This window comes from Poecilia reticulata, linkage group LG21 (assembly GCF_000633615.1).
Source record: "Poecilia reticulata strain Guanapo linkage group LG21, Guppy_female_1.0+MT, whole genome shotgun sequence".
NCBI lineage: Eukaryota > Metazoa > Chordata > Actinopteri > Cyprinodontiformes > Poeciliidae > Poecilia > Poecilia reticulata.
In genome coordinates, this window is record NC_024351.1 from 6,128,861 (window position 1) to 6,145,686 (window position 16,826).

The 16,826-nt window shown below is 39.7% G+C and overlaps 1 non-coding gene and 1 pseudogene across 1 annotated transcript; one reads left to right on the plus strand and one right to left on the minus strand.

The window, feature by feature from the left end:
- The first annotated feature begins 827 nt into the window (after positions 1-827).
- LOC103457626 (uncharacterized) lies at positions 828-6,376 on the plus strand. Its single transcript, XR_001776088.1, has 4 exons — positions 828-1,610; positions 2,557-2,608; positions 3,419-4,069; positions 6,063-6,376. It is a non-coding gene; the product is annotated as an uncharacterized LOC103457626 (transcript).
- Positions 6,377-9,097: 2,721 nt separating this feature from the next.
- Positions 9,098-16,760, minus strand: LOC108165754 (uncharacterized; annotated as a pseudogene).
- Between the last annotated feature and the right edge of the window lie 66 nt (positions 16,761-16,826).

Here is a 16,826-nt window from a genome sequence, read left to right on the forward strand (position 1 = left end):
GGCCACCATACCCACAGTGAGATAGCATCATGACAGCATTATTCTCCAGGTTTACTTTCTGATAGAACTAGAGATTTTCTCTAAGTGGATACAATCATAAACAGTCCCAAAACAAAACAAAAACAAAATGCTGATTAAGAGAACTTTTTTTACTTTTCAGCATCACTGTCAGTCCAAGCATGCATCCAGATCAGTAAAAAACAGAAAAGGCTTCTGCAGAAGAACATTTCAGAATAGTAGAAATATCAAAAATGAATCAAACAAAATATCTGTGGAGTCAAATGAAAAGAGTTATGGGCAAGATATTGTCAAAATCTTATAGATTTTAGGACATTTTGTGAGGTAAATTGGACTTAATATGTGTCGTGATGATAGACTCCTACCAAGGTAAATTACTGTAACTGAACCAATAGGTGTTTCGGCAAAGTTTTAGTTTGTATGTGCACGGCTCACAACCAGCTTGATGCAGCCTATTGTTTCTTATATTTTTTTCTCCTTCTTATAGATTTGCTTGTGAAGTTTTGACAGGTATATACACAAGTTGTGAAATAATTTATCATAGTTTCATTCATGCCCCCCAAAAACATGTCATTTAAACAGGGCTATGTTGACGTATTATATTTATGGATGTCAAGGGGAGACGGCTGAAATTCTTTCATATAAAAAGCACAAGCAGGGAGCATCAAGAGAAACTAATCATTTGTCTTATTTTGCCTCCGATTTTTTCAGTAAAGTAAGATTTCACCTAACCACATAGTATAAGGAATAAAAATACCACAGCAATATCCATGAGTTGCAATAGGCAATTTAAACAATGTGATGTGATCAGAATTTTTTTAAACAGCATATCAACAATTTCTCACTCTGTAAAGTAAGAAAATATATAGGACGTTGTAGTTATACAATTTTGAAGTCTTGTTTATGTTTAGCTCACTGACAAATTTCCTACCCAAAAATAATAAACCGGTTGTTTGCTTCACTGATGACCTCAATTGATTTTCCATATAAATGTATGAAATAGCCTTAAAAAACTGCCCTCTTTCCCCTATAACATCTTTTGCTTCTTGGTTTGTTTAGCCAATAAGAGTAGAATTGACATCTGAATAGAATATAACAGTTTATAATGAATGTTACAACACCCCAAATGAAGATCATTTCAATATGACATAGACAGGGATTGTGAAAAAAGACTTTTAGAGCATCCAGTATATAGACCGTTTTAAATGCACGTCAAAGCAGAAAACAAACATTCAGAAAACATAGATATTTGCTTAGTCATTATGTGTTAGTGAGCATCCATCTTGATCCCTAAGCAAATGTTTAACTGGCTTTATGCAGCGGTAAGGTCCAAGTCATGTGTCCAAAGCCTCAGCAGATTTCAGTTCAATCTCAGAGTGATTAGCAAGGCTTTTCAGTCTATCCTTAGTGTCCCTTGCATCTGATTAGCAGGCAGGCCAACGTCTGCAGGGGAGCTTTTGGACTGGTTTGCGGATCAAATGCTTGCAACACTCCCGGTGTTTCTTTAGGAACTTCCATCCCACTTTCTACAGCTTTGGGAATATATTTCATTTTTGCCTTGTATAATTTACTGGATTATGGGTGTATGCAATGTAAGTATTCTTCTTCTTCTTCTTCTTCTTCTTCTTCTTAATATTCACCATAGTTTAGCTGAACTGCTCCTTTGCTTGGATATTCCTATCAGGTTTTTTTTTTTTTTTTTGCAGGATGGTAGTTTAATTTTGCTGGTTCGAACTTTTCCCAGACCTTTTGACCAACACAAGGCCTAAGATATATAACCCATTAATCAAGGGGTCCAAAGCCTTGTGTATTATTAGTTAAAGACAAAGAAAACTTTTACATTATTAATTCAGCGAGTAGAAGAAGGCACTTTATTAGTTTAGCAATACATAAGTTACTGCTCTTTTGTTTCTACCATCATTCAGAAATATGTAGATTTATTTTTTGAGTATTTGACTCCCGTTAAATTCATAGAACACCAAGACTGTATTACCAACGAATATTAATATTTATATGGTAAAGATTATCCTCTACTGTAGGTAATGAAGCGGCATTGAAAGATCTGACAAAGAATATTCTGTGGACAACAAAAATGGGCACATTTTATTTATGATTTCTAAAATTCTGAATTAACAGAACAATAAGCCTTTTGTTCTAGATATATTTTTAATAAAATGCACGCGTTGCCTATAAATGTGAAAAAAATCAAATAAAAACGTTGAAAGCACGATCTAAAGGCATTGCAGTAAATGACTTTTCCTGGCCGCATTTTTCCACAAGGATTTTTTTTTTTACTATAATAAACCGTTGCTAATACAAAAAAAGAGGTTGACAGACACAGCAGTTCTTTATGAATGTCAGTCAAGCTTAGCCTATTTTACCACTTCCAAAATTTCGTGCTTTACATTTTATTGTTGACAAGAAGGCATTTCATTCCTTCAGAATTGTCCTCAACCCTCTAAGTACTGCCACAATAGGAATACATTGTGCTTAGTGATATTTTGACTATGGTTAGTAATCCGTGTATTTTTGTTGCAGGAGAAACTGGCAAACAGTCTATTTTTGTCAGAGAAGGGAGACAATCACCAAGGTAATGTCCACTTTCACTGCTTGTACAAACGTAAGCTTGTTATTTAAAGTCACTCGGGGGATTTATTTGTGGCTTTATAGCCATTATCCGTGCCTCCATTTACCGTTTGATCTCCGCACCAGTCAGTACAATCCCTATGTAAGAACCATGTCCTTTGCATCCTGCTTAAAATGGGAAAGATAAATGTAGATTATGACTATTTTTATCTGCCAGCACTGCAAGCCAAGGCATTAGGGAGTCTGCTGCGCTTGAAAACTAACCAAAGTAGTCTGTGGAGTTTACTTTATGATGTCATTATCATCATAGTGCACGTCTGGTCTGGTAAATTTCTACTTTTCTGGTTGTCAGCCCTGTATTTGGGAAGATTCTTAGTAGAGCAATTTCAGATTTTTAACAAGAGAACCCAAAATGCTGCAAGTTTTCCTTATCAATATTCCATGAAAACTTACAGTTGTATTATCCTGGTTGCACGAACAGTCCAGAAATGATCTTCCTGCGAGAAAATTTCTGTATAGACCAGATATTTGGTTAAATTAGACCAAAAAAAAAAAGAGAAAATAATTTACAAATTTACATATTCGGACATATTCAATTGCACTTTCTGGGTGATTTATTTTCAGGAAGATTGTGGTAAATTCAAAATTAATCTTCTCCACATCTACATCTGCATCTATAACGCTGCCATATTCTACCTCCTTGACATAACATTTAGTTTTCAAATGTAAAATGTTTAGGTTAATATATCTCACCCCTTTCTGTCTTCATAAGCATGTCTTCCAGCTTTTCATGACTTTCTCATCTTTCTTTTAGTGTTGGGTTAAGGGGAGTCATGAGGAAAAGTTGTGGACCACCTGTCTCTAGGCCGCTTGTGAAAACCATGTCAAACGTCCGTCAGAGTTTGTCCCACCACCTTCTCCTGCTCTTCTGACATCTCAGGCCCAGTCATCAATGCCGCGACACGCCAAAATGTCTCATCACAAGCGCAACTTCCACTGCTTCAATGCAGTTGGAGGGGAAGGCTCCCACAAGTCCTCTCAGCCTTTAGATCATCACACCACCCGGCTACCAAAGATACCGCAGCGTGGCATGGCGGCCTATCATGAACTGGAGCAGGAATACTGTCTTTGCTCGGCATGTCGACAAGCGCACACTTTAGACGATGTAGAGAACCAGCTGTTGCCTTTCTACCATGCACACCCACCATATCATCATCATCACCCTCACCGGTATGTTCTCAGTGGGCCAAGCAGACATGAAGAGACTCATGCAGCCAATGACTGTCACCTACATCACCAAAGATATGATAAAACGATTGTGCTGGTGAAAAACAGCGACCCTTCATTTAGGAAGACCATAATATTGCACCGTAGGGGTCTGCACAGCTTTGGTCTGTTCTTGGAAGATGTTTCTGAACTCATGCAGTACAACATCAGGAAGCTGTACACTCAAGAGGGCTGTAAGGTAAGATGAACTAAATAGGGCGACTCCAAGTCAGTTTTACTTTTTATTGTAGCTTTCTTTTACTTGAATTTATTGTTGAAAGTTTTTTTTCTTTCATTTAGTTTATGAACAAATCTAATGATCGTGGTTATGCTAGGAATACATTTTGCTTGCATTGTTTTGGTGTCATAAAAATAAAAGAAAAAAATGATGTCATGTTAAAACAATGTTTATGAGAAAGACTGAAAACTAGAGTGAAGTTAAGGGCTGTAGTGACAGAACAAGCGCAGATCCAAATCCAAGCTGCATGCTAATCAGATCCACAGGTTAAGGCATGAGCAACGCAAGTCATTCATTGTAATCCTATGTAACTTTTTATATTTTAAGGCTTAGTGAATATGTCAAAATATGTCATTAAGCAAAAAGGATAACATCTCCAGTTTGAACACTTAAGATAAGCTAAAATATTATCACATAACATCTTTCACTTAACTTCAGGCAATGGATGAATATCTTGTTATAGCTTACAGTAAATTACACAACAACCATATTTTGATCCAACTAAGTACTATTTTCCTCCTAAAGAATATAGAAAGTAATTACACAATAAGCAGGTGCTTAATACTTCTAATTACATCAAGGAAGGATTTTGAAAATCCTCCCTGCGTATGAATTGACCAAGAAGGATAATTTGTGCTATTATTAAGGAACGTATTCAAAACAGCTCTTAATCTGGAGACAAAGCCTTTGTTAAATAGTAAACACTATCCTCCCCTGATATGGGTGTAATCCAATCCAGTTGACAGTGTTTACTTAAATTATGATTTTGTTATGTAAATAAAATCTCATGCAAAAGGAGAGAGGGTAGTTATTGGTGTGGCAAGTCAGGCATAAGTGGCATTAATAACCCCAGTGTCTTAAGAAAATATTGGTGTTATTTATCACGTGAACTAAGTAGCTTTTATGAGTCAAGTGGGGTAGGGATTATTAGTGTGTGTGCGTATGAGGGAATGAAACGGGGATATTCCTTCACACAGCCATTCAGATTGTGGATATCTCCCCAGAAGCCCATTAATCTTTGTCGAATCAGAGCTATTTTTGAGCGAGGAGAAACAGGTCAATGTTGAAACTTTGCTGCTTTGATACCAGAGGTGTTTCGTAAATGTGACTTCCACGGTGGCAATTAATTATCTTCACCTGGGCTTTGTGTGACCACAGACGAAGCCATTCATCTCCCTTCTCTGAGTCTGGATTTAAAATTTGAAAGTGCAAAGTCATCAAAACCAAATATACATGAGCAAAATGAAAATAATTCAATACTTCAACCTGTTTTTATTTATTTATTTATTTATTTATTTATTTTTGCCATTTCCCTGTTGCCAATATAAAACCTTGGCGGTAGTATTTGATGCTGAAAAGCGTACATGGAAATAAAGTTGGAAACTGGTGAAGTTTTATATATGTGCTAGATATTGTACAGCTTCTACTTTCAAATATTATATTGGACATTCCCTTTAAGAAGCTAAAAATTGAAAGTTGCACTCAGTTGGTATATAGCAAATAGTATATAGCATTGTGGAAAAAAGCGTCATGTTATATTAGAAAATAAGCATTTAGCTTCATTATTAAGATTAACTAATTTATTAACTTGCAAAACTAGATATTTGTTATCAAACTATTAAAGATGTGTTGAAAATCTGAGTTTTCAAAGCTAATTTTAGGTATTAAGTAAAAGGCCTATGAATATTGTTAACATCTTAAATACAACCTAATTGCACAGATGCAACTTCTGTGTTTATGTCTTTATTACAGTTTATTAAATTTTCTAATAATTTGGGGGTTTTGTTTTCGTGATCAAATAGGTTGTGATATTATTTGGAAAACAAGTGGAATGGCATCCTAAATTTACTAAACACACCTCGGGGGCAGCGTGTACAATAAGGAGCTCCGAATTTAGTCAGTGAATTGGTGTTGTCTGTCAAGTTTAAAATTAAACAACGCTCTTCTCTTGCAGATTGACAGCGTACAAAGCCTTCTGCAGTGCCCAGGCGTTCTCGTTTGTGTGGGACGGGAGCCTTCTCACCCATTAGTCGTGGAGGATTTTGAGAAAACATCAAGCTGTAAACTTCCGAAGCTGAGTGGGAAGTCATGTCCCGCAGAACGCACTGACGGAAATGAAAGTAAGCGAAACAATTTTTGTTTGTTCACAGAACAACATCTTGACCCAATATGTGTTAAGTTAAAGGTCAAAGAATTGTCTTCAGTGCCAGACACATTTTCATTTTATCATGTTAGATTCCATGTCATCAAAAGCAAGCGATTCTCTGACTTTTGTTAATTGTCCACAGATGCAAAAGATCACTAATTTTATTTTTTATTTTTTGCTTCTTCCCTACTGCTGTTTGATTAATTAAGGACTCGCCACAAAGACAAGTATCATTCTCCCAAACCTGGGAGATGACAAGAGAGCCACCAAGCACTCAGTATCATCTGACAAATCTGTACCAGATGGGAGAGACTCTCCGGACTTCGTTAATTCCTGTCCACCTAGTGGCAACAGTGTGAGAGAAGATGACATAGAAAAACGGGTTCGCGTTAATAAAGATGGAAGTTTGTCCATGGAGATGAAAGTATGCTTCAGACTACCAAATGACGAAACGTTACACTGGTCTACAACAGTAAAAAAGACAGCAGGGCGAACCTACGACTACATCAAAGCCCACGGCGATCCTAACGTAGCACAAATTAGTGACGTGAACTGTTCAGAATCAGAAATCATGTCTGCTGATGAGGCTTATTTCACTCAGCACTATCAGGGGCACAAGGAGAAACCTCACTGTCCTTACTGCTGCAGTCACTGCCAGGGTTATGAGACCTCCATGGTACCAGGGGCACACGGTGCAAGGCGGTGCAGTCATACTTCTAGTTCAAGTGCATCCTCCCGTAGAGTGGTTTCTAGAAAGACAGTGATTGAAAAACAAACCATGTCGAGATCAAGTGAAGAGCTCGCAGACCACGTGGTGGAGACATGCATTACGGAAAGCATTGAGGCAGCTGAAATGGTGGAGTTTTGCACCATACAGAGGAAGGCGTGTTCACCAAAGTGCAATATGAAACTATCCACTGTGGACAATGGTGAGACCACTGGTTTATATAAGTTTCCAAAGAACGTTGATCTCAAAACTGCTCAAGAACCAAACCAAAAGGAAGAAGAAGAACCCAGATCTGCTACATGTGCAGGCGATGTTGATGATGGGTCATTGTCCCAAATTAGCAGCCCTGACAGAAAAGAGGCTAATGGAAGTGAAGTGCTGGATTCAGGTTTGCCTTTTCCAAATCCATCTCAAGTCCCAAAAGACAAAGCATCAAAAACATCAGAGAAACGTAGCAAGCCAAAAACTTCAAAACCTCCTCATATCTGCCACTGTGGACAATCTGAAGGTGTTCAGATTGAACCAAAAGAAAAAAATACAACCAGAGATTTAGAAGAAGGTCAGATGGAAAAAGTTGAATCGAGTTGCATGTCTGTGAAATCACATGCAGCTTGGAGTTCATCTAAATTAGAAGAAATTCAGAAAGTCGACTGTTCAGAAGTGGGGCGAGGATCCAAAAGTGCCATGTCAGTTAATTCAAATGCCTCAACAAACTGCAATTCTGCTGTTCCAGATGTTTCGACTGAAGGATTTCAAATCAGTGACGACAAAGAAAAGAAAGAGAGAACGTCCAGTAGCCTATCTGTGAAATCCTTTAAGTCCACTAAATCTGTAAAGGCACCACCACCACCGCAACATCAGCCAGAAGAGGATGAGGATGATTCAGAGCTGAGGACACAGAGTTCCCTGTCTGCTTTATCCAGTGTGTCCGCTGAATTAAAAAACATAGCACAAGAAGAATCAGAGGAGGAGGACAATCAGGTTACAGCTGAAGAAAACGAGGACAATAGTGCAATATCAGAGAAGTCTAAAGGTTCAAGGACTCCAGAAGATAAAACTGAGGAAAACCTAGAAGACAATCAAGTTGAAGGGGGAAAAAGATCAAGTTTAATATCTGCTGCTTCTGGGAAGTCAATACTCAATTCGGTATCTCCAACATCCAGGGCATCTGTGAGAGCGACCAGTGCTTTGTCAGCAAAATCCAGAGAATCAAAGACCCCTGAGATTTATGATACAAAAAAGGCAGACATCACGGAAAATGATAACACTGGAGATGAGAGTGAACTGAGAACACAAAGCAAACTGTCAGTCAAATCCGAAAAGTCTGTCAAATCAAACATATCTGCAAAATCAAACAAATTAAATCAAACAAAGGATTATTATTGCAACATCACAGAAACACCAGATACTTCCGAAGCAAGAGCATCAAGTGTGGGGTCAGAAGCATCAGCTGGGTCAAAATCTGTGATGGGAACTGAACAAAACTCCTGTGGAGATGACGGGACAACTGAAAGAGGAGGGAGTGTCATGTCAGTAAAGTCTGGCAAGTCACACACCTCTGCGGCGTCTTTAAAGTCAGAAACCTCTCAAGTTTCAACAACTCACTCTGGTAATTTGTGTAGTAAAAGAAATGATCTGCATGCTACTGCGGGGAGATCAAGTTGCATGTCAGATAAATCCATTAAGTCAGACATTTCAGTAAGATCAAGTAACCCGAAAGACTGTGACAAGTTGAATAAAGACAACGTGGCAGATGAGGAGCAGCGAGGACCTAGTGCTATGTCAGCAAAATCAAATGTGACAACCGAATCGACCTTCTCTAAAGCTTCAGGAAAATCTAATCTGTCAAAGCAAAGTGATGCTGTTGTTGAAGGAACTCCTGGAGATCACGCTGAACAAAGAGAAAGAGCTCCAAGCAATATATCAACCGCATCTGCTCAATCCTCAAAATCACATGCTTCTGCAGGATTTGTAGAGGAGGAAAGCTCTGAAGGCTGTTGTAATCCCTCCGACGGAATATTTAGTGGAGAAGAGATTGAGCGGAGATCAGTGAGCTCAATGTCGGTCCAGTCACTTAAGTCAAATATCTCTTTAAGATCAGGTAGAACAAACGGTGCTACTTGTACTCAAGCTGCTGATGCCACTGAGTCATTTCTTCCAGACAGTGAGGAAATGAATCCTGAAAACAGAGCAGAAAACTGTACATCAGCCAAATCGGTTGAGTCACAAACAGGGAGACCAACAAGTGCTAAGTCTGCTACATCCACAAAATCAAAACATTCTACTAAATCTACCAAATCAAATGCTTCCAACATATGCTCAAGCAGAAGGCCTGGTGAAGACACCACTGAAGAGGCAATTCCAGAGAGAGCTCCGAGTGTACTTTCAGTCAGATCTACAAAGTCAACTATTTCCATTGACTCTACAAAATCAAAGTGTTCTATCCATGATCGACAGGAGAAAAGCTCCAGTCAAGAAAACGACAAAGAGCTGCTTCAGGAAAGACCAACAAGCAAAGGGTCACATGTTTCAGAAAGGTCTGTAAAGTCTGCAGAAAGACCACGTAGTGTTTTATCAGACAAATCAAAAGTTTGTGATGTTGAGTCATGTGCATCTGTTGAAATTTCTGATTGTGAAAATGCCACTGAAGAGAGAGCTTTGAGTGCACTGTCAACGGAAACTGTAAGGTCAACTACATCTGCCAAATCTACTAAGGCAGCAGAACATTATGAACTTCACGAAAACATAACTAATAACGGAGAAATGGTGGAAAGAGCTGCAAGTAACATGTCTGCCAGATCAGAAAAATCAACAAAATCAAACATTTCAACAGTTTCTAAACGGTCAAAGGTTGATGCAGGTTGCTTGGAGGTTGTCTACCCTGATGAAAGCGTTGTTGAAGGAGAGAATGAATGCAGATCAGTGTCATCACTGTCAGTTGACTCAATTGTTTCGACTAAATCAAATAAGTCAATGCAGTCAGCTAGAGGAGAGGAAGATGGAACACTTATCAACAAAGAAGAGAGATGCAAACATGGTGAGGAAAGATCACTGAGCAGCATGTCAGCCAAATCCATCCAGTCATGCGTGTCGGAAATATCAACGAAGTCTGAAGGAAGAACACCAAGTTCTGTAAAAACTAGTACTACTGAGGCTTTTTCAGGAAAGTGCCCTGATGAAAGTAACATTGAGGAAGCACAAGCGAGAGCAGAGAGCGTGATGTCATCCAAAACTGAAAGGTCAACAAGCTCTGCCAAATCAAACAAATCAAAAGGACTGGGTAGTCGAGCAGATGAAAATAAGGTCAATAATAACGGACATGTGGAGAGATCCCCAAGCAATTTGTCAGTCAGATCAGAAAAATCAACAAAATCGAATGCCTCTAAAGGAAGCAAAAGATTAAAAGTTTCCAAAATCTGTTTGGAAAATGAGGCTGCAGATTCTGAGGAAAGAGGCAATGGAAGTGAAGACAAACCTTTATCACCTCAGTCAGTTAGATCAAATACATCTATAAAATCAAATAAATCAAAATATTGCACTGATGCGCCAGTTGCAAAAAGGTCAGACAATTTTAATTCAGACATTGAAAATGACAAAGAGGCAAATATAGAAAGAGCACCAAGCAGAACGTCAACAATTTCAATCCAGTCAAGTGTCTCAGAAATTTCTACCAAGTCTGAAGAGAGAGCAGCAAGTGGTTTGACAGAAAAATCGCACACTTCAGTGATGTCAGACCTAAAACATATTTCTGAAGTACCATCTGAAATACCTGCCCCTCCTGATGAGGCAGGCAGTGAAGATGAAGAGAGAACAAGTGTCATGTCAGTCAAATCAATTAATTCATCAGTTTCTGATAAATCAACCAAGTCAGCAAGTCTGGATTGTGAGAAACGCACAGAGAGATCGTCCAGTAACCTGTCAATCAAATCAGGGAGATCAGCGAAATCAAATGCATCCAAAAGGTCAAAGGTTTACGAAGTCGATTTGGAGAACAGTGCTGACAATTCTGATGTAATAGTTGTTGAAGGGGAGAGTGAAGGAAGCACCTTTAGTGTAGTGTCTGCTCAGTCTGTAAAATCAGAGTGTGAAAGGTGTGATGATGAACATGAAAATCCCGAAAGACCACCAAGCAGCACCTCGGCTAAATCAGTCATCTCACATATATCTGAAAAATCTGCCAGGTCAGCAAACAGACCACCAAGTGCTTTGTCTGCAAAATCAGCAAAGTCTGTCAAATCAAATATATCTGATGCAATGTCTGGCAAAACTGTAGAAAGTCAAGAAAGAACAAACAGCGTTCTGTCATCCAAAACTGCTAAGTCAGCTACGTCGACGAAATCTCCTAAAGTAAAAGAACATACAAGCCCAACAGAAGAAGATGATGGGGAACATGAAGACAGAAATCCGAGCAGTATGTCTGCCAGGTCAGTGACATCAGCAAAGTCAAACATCTCCAAAGTATCCCAGGAATCAAAAGCCTCTGCTGTCACTTGTGAGCTAAGTGCTAAAAGTGGTAACGAAGATGACTGTCAAGAAGAGCACAGTGAGAGCAGATCAATGAGTTCAATGTCAATCCATTCTGTCAAGTCAGATATTTCTGCAAGGTCAGGCACGTTGAAATGTTCAAGTGATATCGCAGTTCAAGAGATAATCACACGATCAAATTCACCCGCTTCAGTTATTTCTATAAAGTCAAATAGCTCTGGCGTTTTTTCTGATACTAACCAAACTGGGGAGAGAATGGATAACAAAACATCTCAGGACAGATCAGAGAGTGCGATGTCTGCAACAGAGGGATGTGTATGTGGTCTCGATCAGGTAGAAAGACCAGCAAGCAATTTATCAGTAAATTCTGCAAAATCGGCAATGTCAAATGTTACTGGGACATCTACAAAATCAAAAACTTCTAACGTCCCCTCTGAACATGAACAGGAAATTACTGCCTCAGATACTGAAGAGGAAGGAAACTCGTCGTCATCACAGCTGACCGAGTCAAAGGTTTCTGGTTGTTCAAAAAAATCCAGATGCTCTGATGTTGCAGCTGCTCGGAGCATTGAGACCCCAAGTGGAGACAACAGTGATGAAACAATGCAAGACAGAGCTGAAAGCTGTACATCCGTTAAAACAGGTTGCTCCCATGTATCTGAAAGAAGCACTGGCTCTAAAGTCTTTAGTCAGGCTAATGAAGAGGTGGATGAACATGAAAAAAGAAAAGAGAGTGCATCCAACACTTTGTCGGCTGAACTGGCAAAATCACTGTCCACAGAGTCAGAAAAGTCTGTGAAATCTAGTGGCTCAAACCCTGATGGTATACCAGATGAAGATTACGTTGCAGAAAGTAACAGCATTGCAGAGAGAGCAGGAAGTCGGGTGTCTGACAGATCTGCAAAGTCAAAATCTTCATCAAAATCCAAGAGATCAACAGGGGGAGATTTAGGTAAAGAAAACTCCGAAGAAGAGAGCTTAGAGAGAGCGCCGAGTTGCATGTCTACTAGCTCAGTAACAGAGTCAGTTGAGGAAGCTGCAAGTACAAGGTCATCAAAACCAAACATTTCGAGAATTTCAGCAACTGCTTCTCAGGTTTTGAACACTACTCTCAATGATGAAAACACTAATGAAAGGTCATCAAGCAACATCTCAACAAATGTAAAAACTTCATCAAGAGTGACAACGCCGTCTGAAGTTACTTCAGTGGACGGCACTTCAAACGGAGAAGGAAAAATACAAAGACCGCCCAGCACTTCGTCAGCAAAATCTGCTAAATCTTCAAAGTCCAGTAAATCTACCAAATCTTCTAAGTTACAAATCTCCAATAAACCAGATGACGAAATAAGTGTGGACGACATGAAGCGTCCACCAAGTAAGTCATCAATCAAATCAACAATATCAAGGCATTCAGATGGCGGATCAAACAATTCTGAAATGTTAGCCATTTCTCCTGAAAATGTTGCTGATGAGAACAAAAGTGACATTGAGATAAGAACTTTGAGTCCTGTTTCTGCTAAATCCCTTAAGACAAATGTATCATCTGTCTCTACAAAATCAAAAGCTTCACATTCACAAAAAGCCAAAGAAGAAGATCAGTCACAGAGGTCTCACAGTGTGTTGTCAATAAAGTCTGACATGTCTTCAAGAACCATACAGTCAAATGGATCTTGCGTCATCCCTAGGGAGGAGACTGGGATGGATGAAGACAATAAGTCAACGTCAGAAGCAAAATCAAGCAAATTAATAGATCCTGATATTCCTAAGGAAGAATCTGACCCTCATAATGATGGAAACACTTCAGAGAAATCTGAGGGAACACAGAGTCCTATATCAACAAAATCCCGAAAATCAAAAAATTCTTGTGTCCCAACCGAAGAAAGTTCTACATATGTGGAAGAGAGAGCATTTAGTCCTGTGTCAACAAAATCAGCAAAGTCTGATCCATCTGAAGCACTAAGCAGATCTGAAGTGCCCTCGTTAATGATTGAGGAGAGCGAAGACAGATCCTCTACTGCCACGTCGTCAAAGTCCAAGGTTTCAGGGCGTTCAAAAAAGTCAAGGACCTCAGAGATTCATGGATCAAAAAGTTCAAAAAAGTCACAAAGTTCTTTGAGTGTACACTCACATGCGTCTAAGTCTAAAAAAAATAATGCAACAGATGTCTCCACTGCCAGCGTGGTTTCTGAGAACACAGAAAGTGTGACTCCTTCAGAAGTCAAAGAAGGCCCAGCTGATAAAAGAAGTTCTAAGACCAATAGGTCAAGAGAGCAGGGTAAAGAAGATCCAGGCATTTGCCTAAATAAACATCCAGTAATTTGCCACGCAGACTCAGATGAAAGTGACCTGTCACAAACCCTGTCTTGTTCAGATAAAGAGATTTGTGAAACTTCCTCCCCTGGAAAATCCAAATCTCATGTTTCTGACAGGATAGTAAATGGTTCAGTAGAAGCCACAGACACTATCTCTGATAAAAGTCATACAGGCAGTAAACATAAGGAAAAGAACGATGGTGGTGACTTTGAGCTGGTTCCATCTATCTTACCTAACGCATCCCCCACCGAAGTAGTAAATGAATGGCTTAAAACCTTACCAACAGAGAGAGTCCTTTATGAAATGGAGGAACTTAATGAAAACAGCGATGGAGTAAAAGACAATGTTGTAGCTGAGGAAAAAGATACAGCAGAGAATGCTGAGAAGAATGAGTCTGAAGCTGAAAATTTAAAAGAGGTAAATGACGTGGACAATGTCCAAAATGACTGTCCAACTTGCTTAGAGACACCAACTGAAGGTAATACCTGTACACAGAGGGAAGATGACTCAGCAAAGTTCAACTCTTCCATACAAGTTATGAAAGTACTTTTAAACCCCAAGCTTGACAGATGCAACAGTTTACCAGAAATCTCACCTGTATATGGGCGTAAGCTAAGTACCTCAGCTCAAGGTCTTTTAGATTGCCTTGTAAAGTTGCAGTTAATAGATCACGACCCTAAGAATGCAAATGAAAAGAATGAAAGATATCAGGAGCTAATGAGTATTCTTCAGTCCCTGTGGCTTTCCAATCCCTCAGAAGAGGAGCATGTACAAAATACTAGCGATCATCATTCTGTTGAGGGCGAGTACAATCACACCTCATCCTCTGGTGTGGATGTAAACAGTGGATCCACTGGTTCTGGGAAGAGTAGTGATGGAGTGAAGAGCAGCGACAATGCAAATGTTGATGGATCTCAACCTCAGAACAGTTTAATAGAGAAAACATACAAAGAAACAGATGCCCAGTGGAAACCAGAAATAGAAGAAGTAAGCCAGGAAGAGGAGGATCCAGCCACAGACGAAACGATAAGAAGCAACGACAGTCCGAGAGAACCACCTGAAACGCCATCGTCCTCGAACAAAAGCTCTGGAGAATCCAGCAGTAATGCCGAAAAACTCTCCAAGAAATTGTCTCAAGATTTTGATCCCGTTTGGGTGCTAACGTTGCTAAATAAAATAGAGAAGCAGTTTATGACACATTATGTCGGTGCAATGAAAGAGTTAAAAGTTCGATGGAGCCTCGGAGATACCGATCAGCTTGACACAATGATAGACGAACTCAAAACCGAGGTGCACAACAAAATTCAAATAAGCATCGACAGAGAAGTGAGGAAAATTCAAGGCAGAGCGGGGTTGCCAAGACCCCCAACAGAGGCAACACCCAGAACCTCAAGTAAACAAAGAGAAGAAAGAAGACGGGGGCTGAAGCTCAAGCTCCAACAGTCAATGGATTCACAAGGTGAAAAAAGCGATTCAACAACAGGGACATTATACAGCGACCAGCGAGGTGAAAATATTGATGAATACTGTCCATGTGAAACATGTGTGGAGCAAAACTTTAATTCCACACCACCTCTCTCCACGGAAGTAAGAAGAACCCCACCCGTTGTTATGGACTACGACCTGAAAAAGATTCTGATGGAGAAAACCACAATTGATTGTGCAGCTCCCTGTGGGAATGACGATGACACAATGACGGCGGAAACACTTGTTGAAAAAGTTATTATTGGTGCAATAAAGGAAGTAGAAATCAATAAAATGCAACAAGTTGGAGAGGAAACCTTTGAATTTACAGCAGATGAAAAGGAAGCAGACGATGCCTGCCGAGACGATCCGACAACTATTGAAGAATCAGTTAAAGTTTTTGCTGTAGACAATGAGAAGGAGGAGACAGGCAAAGCAGGAGTTGAAAGACCAGGAAGTGAGAGTGGAGCCATACATGCTGAAGAAACAGCTTCAGAAGAAGTGACTGATGATGCAATCACACCAGGTGGAGAAAGTGGATTCGATCTGAATAGTAAAACAGCAGAGAAAGATACACATATGTTGAGCAGCGTCTCTGAGGATGAGGATGAAGAAGTAACTGCGGCAATGCCAGTTAAATATATCACCGCTTCTACTAAACAGTTCCCTAACCATGCAGATGAAGTTAATGGCGACACTGCTGCTTTTGTCAATACTGAAGTCCAAAGCAAAGAAGAAACAGAGAAAGATGTTTCAGTGGACGCGTCATTGTCAACCAAACTGGAAGCTTCCCAGGAGGATGCAAAAAAGGATTGGGTTAAGTTGAGGAGGCGGTTGCTCCCATCAGTGCAAATAATTGTTCGCATGAAAAATAAGAAACAATCAATGATGACTGCTGAGAAACAATCAATGATGACTGCTGAGAAACAATCAATGATGACTGAAATGGTGAAGGATCAGACTGAAGAAGAAAGTGAAACAGAAACTGATGTGGTACAACAAACTATAACTTTAAGTGAAAATGAGCCATCAGAAGAGATTGAATGTAGCGAGACTGAAGATAAAGAACCTGCAGTTGAGGTTAAAGCAGCACAAACATCTGATGTCAAATCCAGCGAGGAAGAGAATGAGGAGAGTTTCTTAGAGGTGGGATCTAATGCAACCTTGTCGGAAGATGAAAAAGAAGCTATGGAAACATCCTCGGTAGCCACGAGTGAGCATACCCCTGTGGCAATCTTAACTGACCAGAAATCGGACATGGAGGAAGTCGGGGAAGGTACCGGTACCACCAGTGACCAGAACGCTGCAGAGGAGTCCGGTGGCAGTAGCGATGAAGATGAAAGTGAAGATGAAAGGGAAGATGAAAGGGAGGCCACAATTAATGAATTATCAAGTATACAAGAAGAAGAAACAACTGGCGATGAGCTTTCTGTTGCAAGTGAAACAGAACTGAAGAAAAAAAAAGTCTCTGCAGTTGGATATGAAGGCACAAAAAAGAACGACGAGGCAGAATCAGAGGTTCAAGCATCAGAACGAGAAGAGTTTGAAGAGGACAGCACAGTTGGTCAGGAAGAGACAATTTC